The sequence below is a fragment of the Ambystoma mexicanum genome, chromosome 5q (assembly GCF_040938575.1).
Source record: "Ambystoma mexicanum isolate Mex_15411 chromosome 5q, UKY_AmexF1_1, whole genome shotgun sequence".
NCBI lineage: Eukaryota > Metazoa > Chordata > Amphibia > Caudata > Ambystomatidae > Ambystoma > Ambystoma mexicanum.
This window is the reverse complement of record NC_090933.1, coordinates 1,371,273,200-1,371,292,235: the sequence shown is the minus strand read 5'-3', so window position 1 is coordinate 1,371,292,235 and position 19,036 is coordinate 1,371,273,200.

Here is a 19,036-nt window from a genome sequence, read left to right as displayed (position 1 = left end):
GAGTTCTATAATCAGCTGTGTATCATCTGCGAAGTTGGTAAAGTAAATTCCCAACTTTGAGACGAGGGTGCAGAGGCAGCGAATATATAGATTAAATAGGAGAGGGGAGAAGCTGGCACCTTGCGGGACGCCGCAATCCACAGGGTTCGTACTAGAGGAATGTCCACCCCAGGTGATTTTAGATTTTCTGTCCTCCAGAAAAGAGGATATCCAATCGATGGCTTCCTCGGCACAGTTTCCTGCTTTTCCCAGGGCCTCACGGAGCTTCCCGTGATCTAATAAATCGAATGCTGCCGAGAGGCTTTGATACAAAAGAACAAACAGCTAAGGTGCAATTGCGTACACAGTTCTCGTTCACTTTTAGAGGAAATACCACTATACCTGTAGGTACGTACTCACATTGCAATAAGACTGTATTCATCTGAGACCCGACTCAGGGCCCTGCAACCCTGATGGACTTATCCTGGGTCTGCAACCAATTTGCTTATCACCATCTTCCGCCATCATCGAGAGATGTATGTTCACACATGACCCTGCACTTGGCCTTTTTGGTAGTATCCGACTTGCTCCAGTCGATGCTCAACCTACCACCGCCTGTTGCCACCAAACCCTCACTCATCAAGTGGTCTTGTCACTCACTTCTGTTCCTCCGGCTAATAAGATCAAACTACTTGTCTCAAGATTCCTCAGACAGACTCAAGGCAGTGCCAGACCAGTATAGACTTTTTACGAAAGCAAAAACATGTTTTACCTCCCCCTCTTGGGCCTGACATCCAGGCTGCAACCAATGCAAAGTGGCTGAAGATAACCAGGTGGGAGATGATGCAGATAGCGAACCCAACACAGCAAGGGTTAGAATCAATCAAGACTGAATTATGAGCAATACATCTTATGACGCTCCAGAATAAATCTGTTCTGGATTTGCTCATGGCTATGGAAGGGGGCGTGCACAAGAAAATTGGATTGCCCTGTTGTACTTAAAAAAAATAATGGCACAGTGGATCCTTGTTGCATGCTATCAGGGCCCTTAACAACCTCCACATTGCAATGGAGAAAGAAGCGGCAGTAAAGGCAGATGAAAGGTTCAACTCAATGTTTTCCTGTGCCCCAGCATGGTTAGACATAGCAGGTTTTTCTTCTGGTGAAAGATTATACTTAATGGGGCAAAAATGATGGTATTATCATGGTGAATAGGGCCCTTCCACTCACAAAAAATGCATACACACAAACAGAGAAGTGAGATGGGAAGCAAGTACCACAATGGTAAAGGTAGACAGGCCTCTGGTTCACTGGGAGCACTGTTATACCCTAAACTGGATCTTAAGAATTGCATGGAGGACTAGGTGGACCTAGCCGGAGTGGAATGTTGTTTTATGACATGCACACACAAAGAATATGCCCAGATGGAGGAACGCTTAAGCCATGTGTGTAAGGTATGGGTGCCAAAGGATGACTATTATAGAAGGAGGGGTGCTGTGTGGTTAGTTACTGGAGTAGTAACTAGAGGGGGAATTGTTGGGGTGGAGGTAAAGAACAGGTTCAACTTCCCACGCAAGTAGAGTTTCAGGATTTGAAAAACCTATTAGAATGTAAGGGACGCCGGATGCTTTAGGTTCATACGGCAGAATGTGCTTGTGTTTGTTGTAGTTAGATTTGACACATATTAGAGCATACTTATATCTACACCGGAAGAGCAACAACGTACAAATGTTGTGGAGGCAGAGGTCTAAGAAAGGGAATATGTGATAGAATGCATAAATATATGCAGAGACTGATAAACGGGACATAGGTGAGTTGTAAGTAAAGTGATAGAAGGGAAGAGAATGTGAAATGAAGTCAGAGAAGGTGACAAGGCATGGAAATTGGCTGTAGGCCCAACAAGCAGGAGTTCGGCCATGTCAGTAACTGAACGAAAGGCAAAGGAATGGTTTTTTGAAAGTGTGAAAGGCAGGTCCTCAGTGAAAAAGCCCAGCAGTGTTCATTTAGTCCCAGAACAAATCCTCCTTTTCCCCTGAGGCCCCCAGTGCAAAGTTATGCAGCCAAGGACGGTGGTAGTAGCCTGGACCAATAACATGAATTAGTTCCAGATAGAAGGCTCAGCAAAGCGGGGAACAGAATGTCGGTCTGGACGATGGATGCAGGGATGGGCCCTTTGAAGAGCAGCTCAGGGGTACAAGGTTCTGTTGTGTCAAGGGCCATGCAGGGAGATAGAGCACTGGTGCCCTCACCCCTGCAGTGGCCATCTCATTTGAATTACAAGCTGCTGTTTCCAAGAGAAAAAAATAAAGATAGGATATTCAGATTTGAAAGTTGTTCCCCTTTCACATCCAGTGGCAGCCGGTGACATTTTGAAGTGGTGGGGTGGTAAGCCTGGAATAAGTAAGTGCCTAAGAGCGAGCGTAGCGAGTGAGCTAAAACCACACAAAGGGAGTTTGGCGGGGGTTCTCCCCATGAAAATGTAGAACAAAATAGTTAAAAGTATGCAGTTTACAGTACTGTTTTCAGAGGAACAGGAATCAAAATGTATTGATTTTGCTGGCAGTTCTTAAGAATAAAGTATTCCAATAGTCTAGGTTCTGTTAAAATTCAAGAGCATCATTCAAATCTATGTTTTTTGGAAGAGTGGAGTTTGTGGCGGGACTCCCTCTCTCCTGCGCACCCTTTATTTGGTTGTTAGTTGAATTAGACCTGCAGCCAGAGTCATAGTTTGTCAAGGAACCAACTCCGAGGTTCCTACTGTCTAGAAAGATTGTGGGGGGAGTGACAAACTTTTGGACTGGAAAGGCGCTGGTTGGATTTGATAGTCCAGTATTTGTTTGTAGGTAGTTTGCACAAGAAAATAGATGGTCCAGGTTGTTGGTGTGTTAAACATGAGATTTATAGGTTTATTCCTTGTTATAATCAGCACCAATGAAAGACATCATTGGATGTAAATGTAATATTCATAACATGATGATATGTTACACAGCCGACGCGCGTTTCAACCTAAGTCTTTTTCAAGGCCAATTGGGTTTGGTGGTTGAGTTTCCAGGTGGAATGGGCTGGTCCTCCCAAGTGTGGGTGCCAGAGGGCTGAATAGCCGTACTTGGCCGGGTTCGGCAATGCTGTTGTGTGGAGTCGTGGATCGGCTATTCCTTGAAAAAGACTTAGGTTGAAACGCGCGTCGGCTGTGTAACATATCATCATGTTATGAATATTACATTTACATTTACATTTGGGTACAGCTCCTTTGCATCACTCAGTGTGGTAATCTCTGCCCTGTAACAAAAATCAAAAGCTGCCACCTATTAATATTGCACAGTAAGTGAACAAATCTTAAAGTGAAATATAGACATTTAGTTCAATTGATCTTTCCCTTTAGAAGAAAGTGCACAAGACAAATGATTATTTGCCTTTCAAAAAATGTAAACAAGACTGGAAAAGTTACCTTGAAGAGCTCCAATAGCTATGCTGGAAAAGTTTAAAAAAGGTACACACCTTTTAAACCCAGTAATTTCTATAATAAATATTCCTTGGAAAACAACATCCAAACAGTAGACGTGTGCATGATGACACTTTTATGTGGTCTTGTGGGTAAGCTTCTGCTCTGGAAACATGACAACCTGGGGTGAAAGATTCTAGTAGCCCAACACTTGAGCAAGCAACATTTTCTGAATGCTGGCCTTAAATACACCTAAAAGGTTGTTTGCCCCCTGAACAAATGTGGGTGGATATTGTCAAACCCATGTATGCGCTTCACCTGTGCCCTGAAAATCAGCACATGGCCAGAACCAGAGAATATGACCCCTCCAGTCTCAAGGACTGAAACCTCTCTTGCCACATCCTGGGTATATAGTCAAGACTCACTTGCCCTCTCATTCTACCCTCCTCACCCCCATGTTTGGCTTTCAACAGTACTCTGTTATACAAAGAGAACTTGAAAAGTACACAAACCATAGTGAGGTGCTCACACAAATATATAAATCCTTATTAAAAAATATGCTAGTCAAAAAGTTTACAATTGTGGCATTATTCATCCCACCTTCAATGGAAGACTACAAAGACCAGAATGCAATTCAGCAGAATGTAAACAAAAATGGCCTGTGGTTTTTGAAAATGTACTTTCAAGACTAAAACCCTCATAACAACAGGTAATGTGAGAAAAGGTTACTTACCTGTATGAATTTAAAAGTGTGACAAAGGCATGGTTCCCAGCATGTACAGTTCTAGGGCATTCCTAGGCTGAGGCCATGACAAGCCGAGGTATTTATGGCGCAGTGTAAAAGCAACATCGGTTCGGGGATTGGGTGCTAACGGCATGCCAGAAACAAATGCGTGTTTCTGTTCTTGTCTTTGATATCCCTGTACTGTTCTCCCCTTTTCGCTGAACTTTTTCAGTGAAAGCTGCTCCCGCTACTCGGACCCGGCCATCCCATAAAGACAGTACCAGAGTGGGTTCTACCAACACTTATTTAATGGACGGCATGTGCCCGTGGATATATCATATTAACACATGTCAAAACAGCACAAGTACATGGGCAAACAAATACAGAGCACCTATTCTAAAGCCTAAGTTACAGGCATTTTCAATACTCATTTACATATTAAATTATCCCTTCAGAAAGCCTTTCTAACCCACACCTGAAAAAAAGTAAATCCTTCACTAATCCTGCTTTTACCTTTGATACAGAGTCCACTCGAACGCCATTGATGAAAACAAAACATACCGTTTCATGGTGACTCCCAGCTTCAGTCTGCTCCTTCCTTCTGGCACAGAAGGCTCCTGCTGTCTCATTCGGTAGATCCTGCCCCACATGCAGGAAACAAAACTAAACCAAACACCCTCTGTTTGGTTTGATTTCTTTCTCAAGTTCCTTCATCACTGCTGTCGTCCTTCTGGTCTCTGACCACTGACCCTCGAGGCTGACTGACCCTCCCTCAGCTCGCAGCCGCCTGTCCTATCTCTTGCACAGACTGGGGTGGGGTCTGGAAAGTGACCCCACCCCTAGTCTGTTTGAGGGACAGGACAGGGGGCTGGATGAGAGACGGGCCATTGTCCTGATCGAGCATGGTTGGCCTTGCTGTCCTACTTTGATCATGTTGGGCCGGGAGGGTGCACATCACATGGCAAGATAGTCTATTGATTGATATTGCTTACTAACCCAGTTACGCATTAACCAATTAGTGTATGAGTTTTGATGGTGCCATTATAACTAGTTACGTGTGTAGGGGAATGCGTTTAGTCAATGTGTGGCCAGTAGAGGAATGGTGTATAGGGGAATAGTAGCATTGCATATAGGTGGTAGCCAATGAGGGTGAGGGGATGACAGTAACCTTAATTGTGTTGATGAGAGCTTTTCTATCCATAAAAGAGTTAGCATGTAATTTGGTCGATCTCCGTGTCAGTTCAGTTCTATGGGGCTGTCTGAGACTGTTGCATGTAATAAACCGTTGTTTGTATCGCATTTGGTACCCTGAGTATTTTATGGATTTTACTTGTTTTTAACTCTATTAGGTTTCTGGAAACCACCCTACAGGTGCCGACAGCAGAAGACCTCTGCATAGAGGAAGACCACCCTATTCAGCAAGATCATGGCAAGGGTGTCAGCAGTGGGAACAGTAATCCGCTCTGCCAGGGACTGCCACAAGGGGTGAGAGGATCTAAAGGTAAGAGTGCGCAGCCTAATAGCGAGACACAGGAGGGAGAGTGCTATGATATGATATTTTATTTGTATCATGCTCGTACACAAGTGTTTAAGAGCACGACAAGGGAGGTGAATAAGGGAGAAAAAAACAACAATTTTACTAGGCCCAGTGACATTGAGAACGTGCAAGTGCATGGGAGAGGGAAAGGGGGGAAAGTGCATGTAAGGGGGGAGAAGTGGAAAGTGCGGAGCAAAGGAAAAACAGATAAATTATAAAATAAATAAATAACAAAGGCAACAAAAACAGTGGTGGTGCAGCCAGAAAGTGGCACGTGCTGGGTTGAGGCAACAGACAGGGTGTGCTGGTAAGTGCATGGAAAAACAGGGGGTATGTATGGGTGCAGATGCAGACCCCAGTGCAGGGATTGCCAGGAGGGCGTGTGGGTTGGTGGCAGGGCGAGCAGGAACCTGGGCCCAGAAGACAGAGGGTAACCAGGTGCACGGTGCCGTCAGAGAAAGAGATCAGCAGGGGAGAGGGGGGGGCAAAGGCAGAAGCAAAGAGGAAGGTCTTGAGGTGCTTCCGGAACCAGAGATGGTTCTCCTCAAGTTCAGAGTGGCAGGGAGGCTGTTCCAGAGGGAGGCCCCAGCCAAAGACAGAGATCTATCTCCAGCTCGTTTCTTTGAAAAATGACAAATCCTGAGGAAGTTAGAGGTAGAAGAGCGAAGAGCTCAGGAGGGGAGGATTTTACAGAGGGACAGCTGAATGTATTTTGGAGCCTGGCCCCAGAAGGCCTTGTGGAAAATGCAGAGGGTTTTCAGTTTAATCCTTATGTCTGCTCGGAGGCAGTGGAGAGATTTTAGGGTTTGAGAGATACGATCCCAGGGCTTGAGGCCAAGGACAATTCTCGCAGTCCTGTTCTGGATGAGTTGAAAAGGGCAGAGAGTAGAGGCAGGTAAATTTAGAAAGAGGCTGTTACAATAATCTAACCTAGAGAGAACCAAGGCTTGGGAGACAGTTAGCTTCTGGGGGAAGGAGAGGAAGTGCAGAGTACCTCTGAGGAGGTGCAGCAGAAGTTTGACTTTTTAGAGACGTCAGAGATGTGGGCAGAGAAGGAAAGTGTGGAATCAAAGATGACCCTGAGGTCCTTAGCCCCGCAGGTGGAGACTGAGGGGAAAGGAGGATGAAGGTGTGCTCATGAGGAGGATCTCTGTATTGCTGGAATTCAGGCTGAGATCATTGATGGCACACCATCCCTGAATGGCAGTTAGGCAATCAGAGATTAGAGAAGGAGTGTAGGTGGCTGAGGGAAACCTGAAGATGAGAGCTCTCCCCTCGAGGGCTTGCAGGGACTCCAACATGCTACTCTGGAACTCCCTGCAAGTCTCCTTGAGGACCTTTGCCCGACTCTCTGCCCGATGCAGTTTTCCCCATCCTGGGCATGGTGAGCCTAGCCTCCCGTGCCCGCTGCCGCTCTGCTCCGATCTGATGGAACTGAGCTAGCCAGTTAATGAGGCGACAGACCTCATTGTGATGATGTGCAAGCCCCTGATTGGAAGTCTACACGTCATCACGAATGTTGCCTGTACGCCTCATGATACCGGCTAGCAACGGTTCCACCCTGTCATGAATTGCTTCATCCGCAGGTATTGGTGTTTATGTTTGTATGGAATCATCTGTCACCTGCGGATGGGTCCGGCCTGAGGCATGCCCGCAGGTGCATATTGGTGCAGTCGCAGTCCCAGGGACGAGTTTAGGCAGAGGCCTCTCCACCATGACCTGCACTGCCTCCGGCCCCTGACCCTGGACTGCACCAGTCACACCTACACCATCACCCCTGCCGGGCCCCATTTGCTGGGCTGATGTGGCCTCCTCCTCCATCTCCACCAACCTGGATGCCTCCACACCATCTTCCCCATCGGATTGCCCATGTATGGGCTCACCTGTCCCTCGCACTGCCGAGGAGCCCACAACCAACTTCACCCTCTTGGGCCTCCCCTCAGCAGCTGCGGCCGTTGTCTCTGACACGCCACCAGTCTCCTCGCTCCCGGAAGATGACAGTACCTGGGAGGATGACTGGGCCCTGTGGCTGTGCCTGGTGGAGGCATCCTTGCTGCTGTGCTCCACTGCACCTTCTCTGTCCTCTCCTTCCATCGTCTCTGTGGATAGGGAAACATAGAACACAAGCATCAGGCTGCTGAACATATGTTTGTTTGTCACAATGCAAATGTACAATCATGTCTGTCATTCACAACAGATGTCCACATCCTTGGACAAGGCACTGCCAGCAACTCAAAATTGTGCATTCAGCTCACACGCATCATGGGACATACACATCTCAATCACACACATCACCTGACAGTCATGAAGCAGGCCATGGAGCTATCATGTCAGAGTGCACTCAAGGTCAAATTGATAGCAATCAACACAATCAAAAGCTCAAGTAACATACATGTGTATGTTGGCCAGTCATACACTCACTACTCAGACACATGCACATGTACACCATGGATGTCCATGATGTTGCCAAAAGCTCCCATCTGTCACACATCTCGCATGCCCAAGTCCAGACACAGGGATGCAAACATGTGCACGTCATCACATGCTGGCGTGCATCACGCATTGCAACACAGACACCATTGATGTTGCACACGCTTGAATGGACTCACATGCAACACTATCTGGGACAAGCTCACAGACATCTGTACAGGAGGCATGCCAGACATAAGGCCAAGGTGCACACTCCAACCACACGTCAACATGCACATGCACTATGGTAGACAAGAACACATGTACACTTCCCAGTCGACTCCAGACGGAGCACCAACTCCAAGACCTGGGAGTGCTGGGAAGAAGCGCTCCATGACCTGCATCTCGTCAGTTGTCAACCGACCCCGGCACCCCCTTCGGTCATCACCAGCCCTAAGGAGGCACTAGGCCTTGTTGTGGGTCCTGCGCTTGAAGTCTTCCCAGTGCTTATGGACATGTTGTTAGTCGCGGGGTGCCACCAACTCTGCGTCGATGGCACCCACAATGTCGGTCCAGATCTTCTTCCATCCTTCATTGCCGACTTGCGATGGTCCAGGGAAGAGGGCATCATATTGCCCCAGGATGAAAAGCTGACAGCCCTGTGCCTTGGTGCCAGGGGGTTGCCACTTGCCTCAGATAGTGTTGCGTCAGAAATGGCAACCCCCGAGGCAGGTGTGGGTGGGCAAGGTGGTCCTGGGGCTGGGCTGTGGTATGGCACGTCAGGATTCTTCTGGATCAGCAGAGGTGGTCATGATGACAGGAGCACTGGCAATGGCTTCAGAGCAGGCACAAAAATGCAGGACATGTGGGCAGCAGGCACACAGAGTGGGCAGGCAGCAGCAGCAGATGGCTTGTAGGAGGCAGCTCGGGACAGTTGGAGGCAGGTAAATTGGCTGGTAGGCAGGAGCATTGGTCTTCCATGTTACTTGCGTGGCTAGCCGGAAACAGAGTGACTCTGCATGTGCGGAAACATCGCGTTAGCATGGAATCAGAGGAATTGCCCTAAGCACTTAAGTTACGTGACACATGTTGATCGTTGGGCGTTGGCATTCAGTATTGGGTCAAAGGTGGGCATAGGACAACATTGAAATGTACGTGCATTTCGTGGCGGATGGACGTGTGGACTTCAGAGTATTTTGGGGTCCCACGTGAATTTTTCACTATTGTGACAGTCCGTACTTCCTGTTTTGGCGGGGGAGTTGCCTCCGCGCACACTCGCATGTGATTTTTTCTTCTTTTTTCCTATGAGGCAAACGGTGAGTCATGTACGCATTTTTCATACTGTGGTTGCCCCTGTGTTTTTTGGCTATTGTCATTTTTAAAATTGTCTTTCATCACTTTGTCTGTTTAAAGAATATATTTAGTTGAGTCTGTTTTAAGAATGTATCCACTGAGACTTGTTTTTGTATAAGGTTGTTCCAACCAAATACTAAATAAAAAAGTAAAAATGTATTTTTGTTTTTGGGGTGCCTGTGCGTTACGCGACCCGTTATTTTTTCCCTAGGGGTTACATTGAGCCTTGCTGGAGCTCAGCGGTACGTTTTACATCATGTACCTGGCCCCCTTACTCAATTGCCCAGGACAATTGATAGCTGCACCTCCCATTGCACTTATCCATCAGTGCCATGGCTGGGAGGGCAACAAGAGGGAAAGGAGGCAAAGGTGGGTGACCTGGCAGAGGTGGCAGAGGAGGCGGAGGTTGCAGAGGTGGCCAAGGTGGGCGAGGTGTCCAGGCCCGTGCAGGGAGATGGTCAGGTAGATGCAGCTGATGCGGTCCACATGCTGCTCACACATGCTCCACATGCGGGCCAGCATGAAATGTGGTCTCTGCACAAACTAGGTGGACAATCAGCCACATGGGTGCAATCAATTGCACCAAGTACTTTGGAGAAGTACGCCACCCCGTAAAAGTCCTGGACCACGGCCTGCCTTTCTGCAGGTGTTCTGTGCATGTATATGTGCCTGCGGACTGAGGGGCGTGCAGTCATGATTGCCAACACATGTTGTAGGCATCGTGACTGCATGGCTTGTGAAATGCCCCCGACAACGGCAGTTGTCTGCTGAAATGACCCAGTGGCCAAAAAAATGCAGTACATTGAGCACCTTTCCCAAGGGGCTTAGTGCTTGGGAGCACAGGGTGGGTGATGTGAGGTCATCTTCCCACTCCCTGACCAGGTCTAGGATGATATGAGTTGGGAACCTATACCTGCCATAGACCTGGTCATCAGGCATCCCAAAAAGGCTCGTCCTGGCTAAAGAAATGCGTGCCCTGACAATCCTCCTCCGCAGTGTCCCAATATCACTGCTGCGATAAATGGCGCATTCATCGTAGCTGTATACGTGCGTTTGTGTTTTGCGTGTCTATCTATGTATTATACATGTGCACGGGGACGCTTAAGCCAGCTTTCGCTTGGCGGACGTGTTTCCAGAGTAGCGTGTCTTTTCCCAAGCGCCGGTGAGCCCTGTTTGATTCCATGAATACGTGTTGTCAGCGTGCATATGGGTGTTGCGAGTATTTTACTGTGGTACTTCCCACGTAACGCCCACATTTACGCTTGTCGTTCCCCATTACACGAGTTCCGCCCCTTTTTTAGGTGACTGCTCAAGATGGTACGCCCCTTCGCAAGGCGTTCGTAGTGTCACAGTGACGTGTTGGACCTGCGCAGATTCCTCACAAGTCTCTGGTAAACCCCACACATTGTGTTCCATGAATCGGCAAATGGGCTATTGTGAGCGTTTTCACGTGCAAGTCCCCCTTTTTATGCACAATTAAATCCATGAATCGGGCAGATAGTCTTTGACTTGATTAATGCACCACAGTTCCAGCTGATACTCGGCATGCCCTGGTTAGAGTGTTGTTAAGACGGATTTCTGAACTCTGTCCTGGCGGCGCAGAAGTTCAGAAGGCCAACCTAATTACTCGGAACAGGGTAACCTCTGGACAAGCCAGACCAATCAGGGTAGCGATCACGGTGGTCAAGACTAGGTCTCAAGAGGGGTGAGGGTGACTGAAAGCCCACAATGAGCACACAAAGCAAGGACCCTTACAAACTACTCCAAACAGGTGTTATATTAAAAATTATATACACATTTATTCCAAGGCCTTTGCAACAATGACCGTAGCGAGAAATCACAATAAAACTCTAGTAAACCAACACATACCAAACCAATACAATATATATACAAATACAAACGAGTCCAAAGCGTTAGATGCACGAAATGTGTAGTCCACCTAGAAGGGGAGAAAAACAGGCAGTGCGAAATAATGATTAGACCCAGTCCGCCTTCAGAGGCACCTAACTAAAAAGAAGTCCAAGCCCTATGAAGAGTGGAGCCTTGTGCTCAAATGTACCTGCACACGCTGGTGCCAACTGGCAAAAAGGAGAGTCTCTTCGAGGGAATCAGGCAGTTCAGTTTAGTGCACAAATGAAGAAAAACAGAGTTCCGCGACTCAAGCGCAGCCTCCACTGTGGGCAGAAGCAAAGCGCGAGTACGGAAAGGCGTGCTGTTTTGACACAGCGGGCAAAAGCTATGGGCTCCTGCAGGAGGGCGACCAGTTCCTAGCTATGCTACTCACCGGTCCCCGATGCAAGCAGACCCAGGCTTCTCCGCGTCAGTTTCAGTGCTGGCAGGTTCAGGGGAGCAGGGGACGTCTCTTCGTCGTGTAGATTCTGCAGCAGCAGAGTTGAGTTAAAGATGTCCCAAACTAAGTGAACCCACACAGTTTGTTACCACAGCAGGGCAACGGAGCGGCCGTGTGTATCTCAGCCAAATGTGCACTACTCACTTCAGACCTGGGAATGCAAAGTGTCCGAAACGTGTGAGAGTGACAAGGACTCAAATACAACACAACCTGGCGGCGGTTACAGAGCAAGACTCCTGGGTAGGCTGGTCAGTCTGCTGGATAGCCCAGTGACACTTCCGAAGGCTTACGTGAAGGAGATGGTGAAGTTGCCGAGAATAGCTGTCCCCGCTATTCCAAGGGTCGAAGTACCAGTACAGGCCTTCTGGTTCGATCAGAGGTAGAAAGGGTTTCACAAAGCGACAGCAGTGCAGAGGAGCAGTCCTTCAGCGGGTCACCAGCGATTCCTCAGTTCAGCCTCGTGGTTGCAGGATACTTGGCTCCTGTATTCCTTTGTATTTTGTATTCGTTTCCAGCCCCCTCTTATCCACGGTTCCCTTCGCGCCAAAACGGAGGGGACCAAATGGGAGATCTGCTCATAAAACACTCACACCAGACGTGGACCTATCACGGACCACGGTGGTCCCAGGCATTCACACCACCCTAGACTCTCTGGCACCCAGGATGTGTATTGGGACCAGACATCCCAGCCCACATACTGGAGGCACACATAAGGCCTGTAGAAGCCCGCGAAAGCATCTCTGTTTCGCGGGAAAGTACATGCCCAAATAAGGAAGGCCCTGGGTCGGCTCGACCTGGGGAAGGTGAAGGGGGCAAGACGGTCAGCGGACAGGACAAAGGAGCCTCGTTGTCTGGCCATTTTGGGAGCCAGGCCACCATTTTGGGCTAAGCGTGAGAAACGCGCTTAAAACGCCAAAAGGAGCTCAAAACACAAGAAACGATCGCTGCCACCATTCCCGTCCGTGATTCATTTGCACCGATCAGTTACAATCCAAAAAGAGTAATTAGAGCCTGTAGAAGGCTAGAGACCCAAGAGAGCAGTAACTTAGCTTACAGTGCCCTCTTGTGTCTTGTTGCACGTAAGCTGCAACATGATAAAGAAACTACGGAAAACAACGTTTCCCGGTACTGACTGTCTTAAGGGCATGTCAGTTTCCCTGTAAGAATGGAGCGAAAGCCCAGGGGAGTGCGGCAGAGGCTGCACTTCTCTGGCAAAGTCTAGATCATGGTGAAAACAATCAGCAAAAAGTTTAGGGGTTGCCACATGGAAGGAAAATTACCCACAATTAAGAAATCTTTCCTAACAAGTGTCATAACCGGGCCATAGATTGGCGAACCAATTCATTGACATTCCCAGTCGACTGTGCTCAGAACTGTTATTTAGCTGCGTCCACCGGTAGTCGAAGTCCAAGAATCAGAAGCCGGACCACAGTGTAAGGAACCCAGGCTGGTGATTGGTATCATGGGTCAACTACCTCCAGAATACGACGCCTATCAGGATGTCTTTCAAAAGCCAACATCTTGCCACCCAATAGAATTTATGACTGCCAAAATGACTTGGTTCCAGGCACTCAGATTCTGTGCATCCGCATAAACGCCCTTACAGAGAATTGGAATCAGCATCTGCACAGCTATTTAGATCAGTACCTAGCTAATGGTTTCATTCGGCCATCAAAGTCACCTGCCTCCTCGGCTCTTTTATTCATTCCCAAGAAAGAGGGGGACCTCAGGACTTGTATTGATTACAGGGGTCTCAACAAAATCACCATAAAAACGTTAACCTTTGCCGTTAATTCCGGTACTCCTCGACCAAGTAAAAGGTGCAAAAATCTACACAAAACTTGACCTTCGAGGAGCCTATAATCGGGTTTGCGTGAAGGCCGGAGACGAGTGGAAGACAGCATTCTGCACAAAGTTCGGGCTATTCAAGTACACCGTCATGCCCTTTGTACTGTGCAATGCACCAGCAGCATTCCAGTTTTTCATGAATGACATTCTGAGGGAATTACTGGATGTTTTTGCAGTGGTGTACATAGATGACATCTTGATCTACTCCACTACTCTGGAAGAACATACACACCATGTCAAGGCAGTCCTGGAAAAGTTATGCCAGCACCATCTGTTTGCAAAGCTCGAGAAGTGTGCCTTTCATGTGACCAAAGTGGAGTTCCTCGGATTCATACTGACTCTTCAGGGCATCCAGATGGATAACCACAAAGTGGAAGCAATACTACAATGGCCTTCGCTTACTTCCATCAAGGCAGTCCCGAGTTTTCTGGGGTTTGCACATTTTTATAGGCGGTTCATCGCAGACTTCTCGGATAGTGTTCATCCCATCCCCTCCTTGCTCCGAAAAAAAAAACTGCACATTCAATTGGACCACCAAAGCCGAGCTGGCCTTTATGCAACTGAAACACTGGTTTACCACTGCCCCAGTACTTAAGCACGTGGACCCTGAACTCCCGTATTTGGTCAAGGCAGATGCTTCCAACTTGGCTATGGGGGCAGTTTTGTCCCAAAGGGAACATGACATTAAACAATGGCATCCTGTAGCATTCTGGTCTAGGAAATCGAATCCAGCAGAACTAAACTATGCCGTGACTGACAAGGAATTACTTGCCATCAAGACTGCATTTAAGGAATGGGGACACCATCCTCTTGGAGCACGTCATACAATCACTGTGCTTACAGATCATCGCTACTTGCAATTCCTGCAAACAGCCACGGCATAATCTCCTCGCCATCTATGGTGGGCTCAAATCTTCTCGGAATATGATTTCACAGTGACCTATTGTGCTGGTGTGAATAACAGAAAGGTGTATGCACTGTCTTGGTTTGGTTGGGATACTGGTGGAGAAGAGGTCTATGCCAGCTCTGCCCCCATACCGGAAGAATAATTGCTAGGAATCGCAAAAATCAGCTCGCCCTCGTTGGATGATTTGCAGGAGGAAGTCAAAAGACTCATGAAACCAGAACAAGTACAAGTCTGGGTTTCTCAGGGAACTCAACGAACGGAAGCGGATGACCTCCTGTAGTACCAGAAACTGTTAGTATCTACCACATTCTACGATGCATAACCAGGTCATGAGAACCTACCACGATACACTAACAGCAGGACATCCAGGCATAGCAAAGTCAATGGCAAAGGTTTGGCAGCACTTTTGTGGCCTACATGGCAGAAAGAGATTATGCAGTATATAAAGACCTGCAACATCTGTGTCAGGAACAGGATGCCAAGAAGGAAACCCCAGGGCTTCCTCCGCCCGTTATCTGTTTCACCGGCACCGTGCCATACCATCTCCCTGGACTTTGTTACTTATTTACCACCTGGCAACGGGTATAAAACCATATTGGTTGTTGTTGATCTCCTAACTAAAATGGCACACTTCATTGCCTTAAAGGGGCTACCAAGTGCAGGGATTCTAGCACATACCTTTTTAACAAATATCGTCAAACTGCATGGTTTTCCCTCTGTGGTAATATCTGACCGGGGAGGTCAATTTGTGTCCAAGTTCTTCTGGAGAAACTGCTGTGCCAAGGCCCAGATTGAGGTCCGTTTGTCCACCAGACACCACCCACAGTCAGACGGCCAAACTGAAAGGACAAACCAAACTCTTGAGCAATATTTGCGATGTATGCGCACCCAAGTGGACTCAAATTGGGTGGAACTATTGTGGGCAGCTGAATACGCATACAACAATTCCATCCACAGTTCTACAGGTTTCTCACCCTTATTTTTTATTTTTTTTTACATAGGAGGGATCCACGCACTTTAGCTCTTGACCCATCAGTAACCTTAGATATGCCTGCCGTTAGCACTTTACACACAAGCATTAAGGAAACTCTGAAAAAGGCTACCCAGCACCTCCTAGAGTCAAAGAAGGCTCACAAGCATTTTACAGACAAAAAGAGATCCGAGGGCTAGCTACGAGGCACATCCAACTGAAAGGACCTAGGAAATTTCATCCAAGATATATTGGTCCATATCCTATAGAAACCATCATTAATCCTGTGGCAGTGAAGCTGGCAGTGAAGCTGGAATTGCCCCCCAAGCTCCGCATACATCCAGTCATTCATGTGTCACTATTGAAACCTGTGCACCCAGGTACCCGGGACTCCCTAAGACGACCCCCACCGGTAGAGAAACAGGGGGAGGAAGCCGAATATGAGGTCAGGGGTATCTTAGATTCCAAAATAATATGGAGGAAACTATTACCTGGTTGATTGGAAAGGGTATGGTGTACTAGACTGGACCTGGGAACCAGCTGAAAACATACATGCATCACAATTATTGGCCCGTTACCATCATAATCACCCAGAGCATCCCGGACCTGGTGTAGCTCTCCTTGGTTGTTTTTGGGGGGGAATGCTGTCATGATCCCTAGCAGGGTCCTCAAAATGCAGGCATGCAGTGTAGGCCGTGCCTGGTCACCGAGGGTTGCTGGTTGGCGCAGGAGTAGGCTGCACCCTGCTTATATGGCAAACTGTCACTTCCAAGATGGCCCCCAAAGCATGATGCTCTTTGGAAACCAAGATGGACCCCGGCAATCTTGCTCTACAGCAACCATGATGGTCTAGTGGTGCTGAGTGCAGTCCAGGGCTACATAAGCCCCACCCTGGGCCACACTCACCGCTTAGCGTTTTCTCCGGCTGCAATCAACAGGCAGCATAACGCTTTCCTTCATGTCACGGTCACCATGTTCACTGGCCCGTTTTTCAATCCAGCTTACCTGAAGTCAGCAATCCCCCTGACAAGGCCCTCCTGGAACTTCTGTACTTCAAGAGGTTTCCACTCTCTTTTGCAGTTTGGATACTCATCACCGGAACGTCGGAGGCTTCTGCTTCCATCCAACTCCTGCAGGGGAAAAAGACACACAAGTCTGAAAATGAAGCATGCCGCATGGTTTATTTTGTAAGGTTAGTCACCTGATCCTCCGTCATCGCGCAGACCCGTATTGCAGCGGGAACAACATCTGAGGACAACAATCAGCATTCAATGCTGTGGATCTATTGGAGCTGTAAGACAGATAAAAAACACACGTTCGAGACACACCTGTGCTCCACAAAACAGCACACACAGACTCTATACAACGCGCTGATTTGTTACAAGCACAAAAAACTAGAAAGACTGCAAAGTGAAGAATAGGACTTATTTGCCACGCATCAAGGACACAAGCACAAAAGACAATAAAGACTACAAAGTGCAGCACTCACCTTCAGGCATCAGGTGCGTCGCAGCAGGTCTGGGCCATCAAACCCAGTGAAGTAACTGGAGATCAGACCCTGTTCAGCCTTTCGGTACTCCAAGTTGATATTAAGGTGAGCGGAGTCCAGTATTGCCAGGCAGCTCTTCCTGGCCTGGGGAACTACACAGGAGGTGGGGGGAGGGCAGGTGCACAGTCACTTATCAACTTCATTGTTATCTTTAGGTCACCCAGAGGGTTCAACAACCATCCCAACATCATGGGAATCATATCCAATCACCCTCAGCTACACTGTCTGCTGGGCAAAAAGCCTTTCAGTGTGACAGTGAGTGAAAAGTGGGTGGAGCAAGCAACATAAAGTCAGGGAATGCACAACAGTAGTCCAACCAGGCACTCCTGCAGGGCACCAGAGGTAAGCGCTACAGGCACCCATTGGGAAATACTCTTGGCATCCTTCCTGTCCTCTAGAACCATCATTAATGTCTACCTAAATGGCACTGTCTGGTGGAGGGCTCTTACCCCAACCTCCTCCTCCTTGATAGGCGTCTTCCGTGTCTCATCAATTTCCACCACTCTCGAATCACCCCTCCTTCTGCCATCTCCGTCGGGTGTACCACACTCCTGTACCCCTCCTCAGAAGACCTTCAAAAGTGGCAAGCTGCTACACCTAGCTACCCTCAATTTATACCCTGCCATCAAACACCGACATATGCCATCTCCTTGAAGACCTCAACGTCCTTGCTCTCACTGAGACGTGGTTCACTCCCAGCATTGTCACAGGTTTTGACACTCTGCTCCCTGCTCGCTGAGGGCTACAAGATACTCTCTAAGCCCAGACCCAACCAGTCCGGTGGCAGAGGAGCCCTGATCTTCCCCAAGTGGGTCCCGGCTACTATCATACCCACTCAGGCCTACTCCTCTTTAAAATGCCTCGTCAGCATGCTTGGTGTCTCTCCTGTCCTCTCTCTGACTCTGGCCGCCATCTACAGGCCCCATGGCCAGGTCTCCCTCTTCCTCTGAGTGGTGTAAGGATGACACGGTATCAAGAATAGACAGACACAAGTGATTACAGTTCAAGGGTTTTTATTAAACTGTATAGGTAGGGTGGATAAACGCCTAAATTAAACCTAAATCTAAGATGGGAGCAATCTCTGACCATAAAATGCAAAATAAGTAAGTCCTAGTGGCATCTCGCAAAATAAAAAGGGCCTATACTAAGAAAGCCTATTGCTAATACTTACTACTAATACAAAAGGGTGTGGGATAAGATTTACAAGAAAGAAAGAAGTGTTCACAAATGATAAGTCAGGATGTCATAGCCGGGGGTCTCTCTTCCCCAGGTTTTGAGCATGGCACAAGGCGGGACTCCTACGCACAGCACACGCTCGAGCTTTCCAAGCACGAGAGAACAGTTCCAGCTTCAGCTATCAGGACCTTTGGTGATTAGGTATCCTTTCTACAAAAGTCTCTTGCCTCCAAAGACCTGATGTACTCCAAGAATTACAACCAAAAGTTCCTTTCAAAGGGACGTTGGGTGATGGCTTTTCACCTTTGGATCCCTCTCTTCAAGGCTCAGATCCACAAACAATTCCTTTCTATATCAGGACCTTCGGTGATTGACTTTCTTGCTTCTGAGGGCCTGATAGCTTCAAATATTACAAAAAAAAAAAATCCTTTGAGACTACACTTGAGGTGAGGATTCTTCACCCCTGGGTTCCCCTCTTCTGGGCACAGACCCCTTCTCGAATATCAGCCTCCCTCCCGTTGGGTTCACTCCAGCTAATATTCACAATGATTTCTCGATTGCATTCATATGTTGTTTGGGTGATGGCTTCTCACCTCTAGATCCCCCTCTTCCGGGCTCAGATCCCTTAAAACATTAACCATCCTCCATCAGGTTCACTACAGCCTTTTGCAAAGATAAGCTTCACCTTGGTGTTCATAAATCTGGATGTCTTTTTACACAGTTCACTGTGGACATCCCTCTTCTGGGTTCACTTTTGTCAACACACTGTTCATTGGGACTTAAGACTTTGCC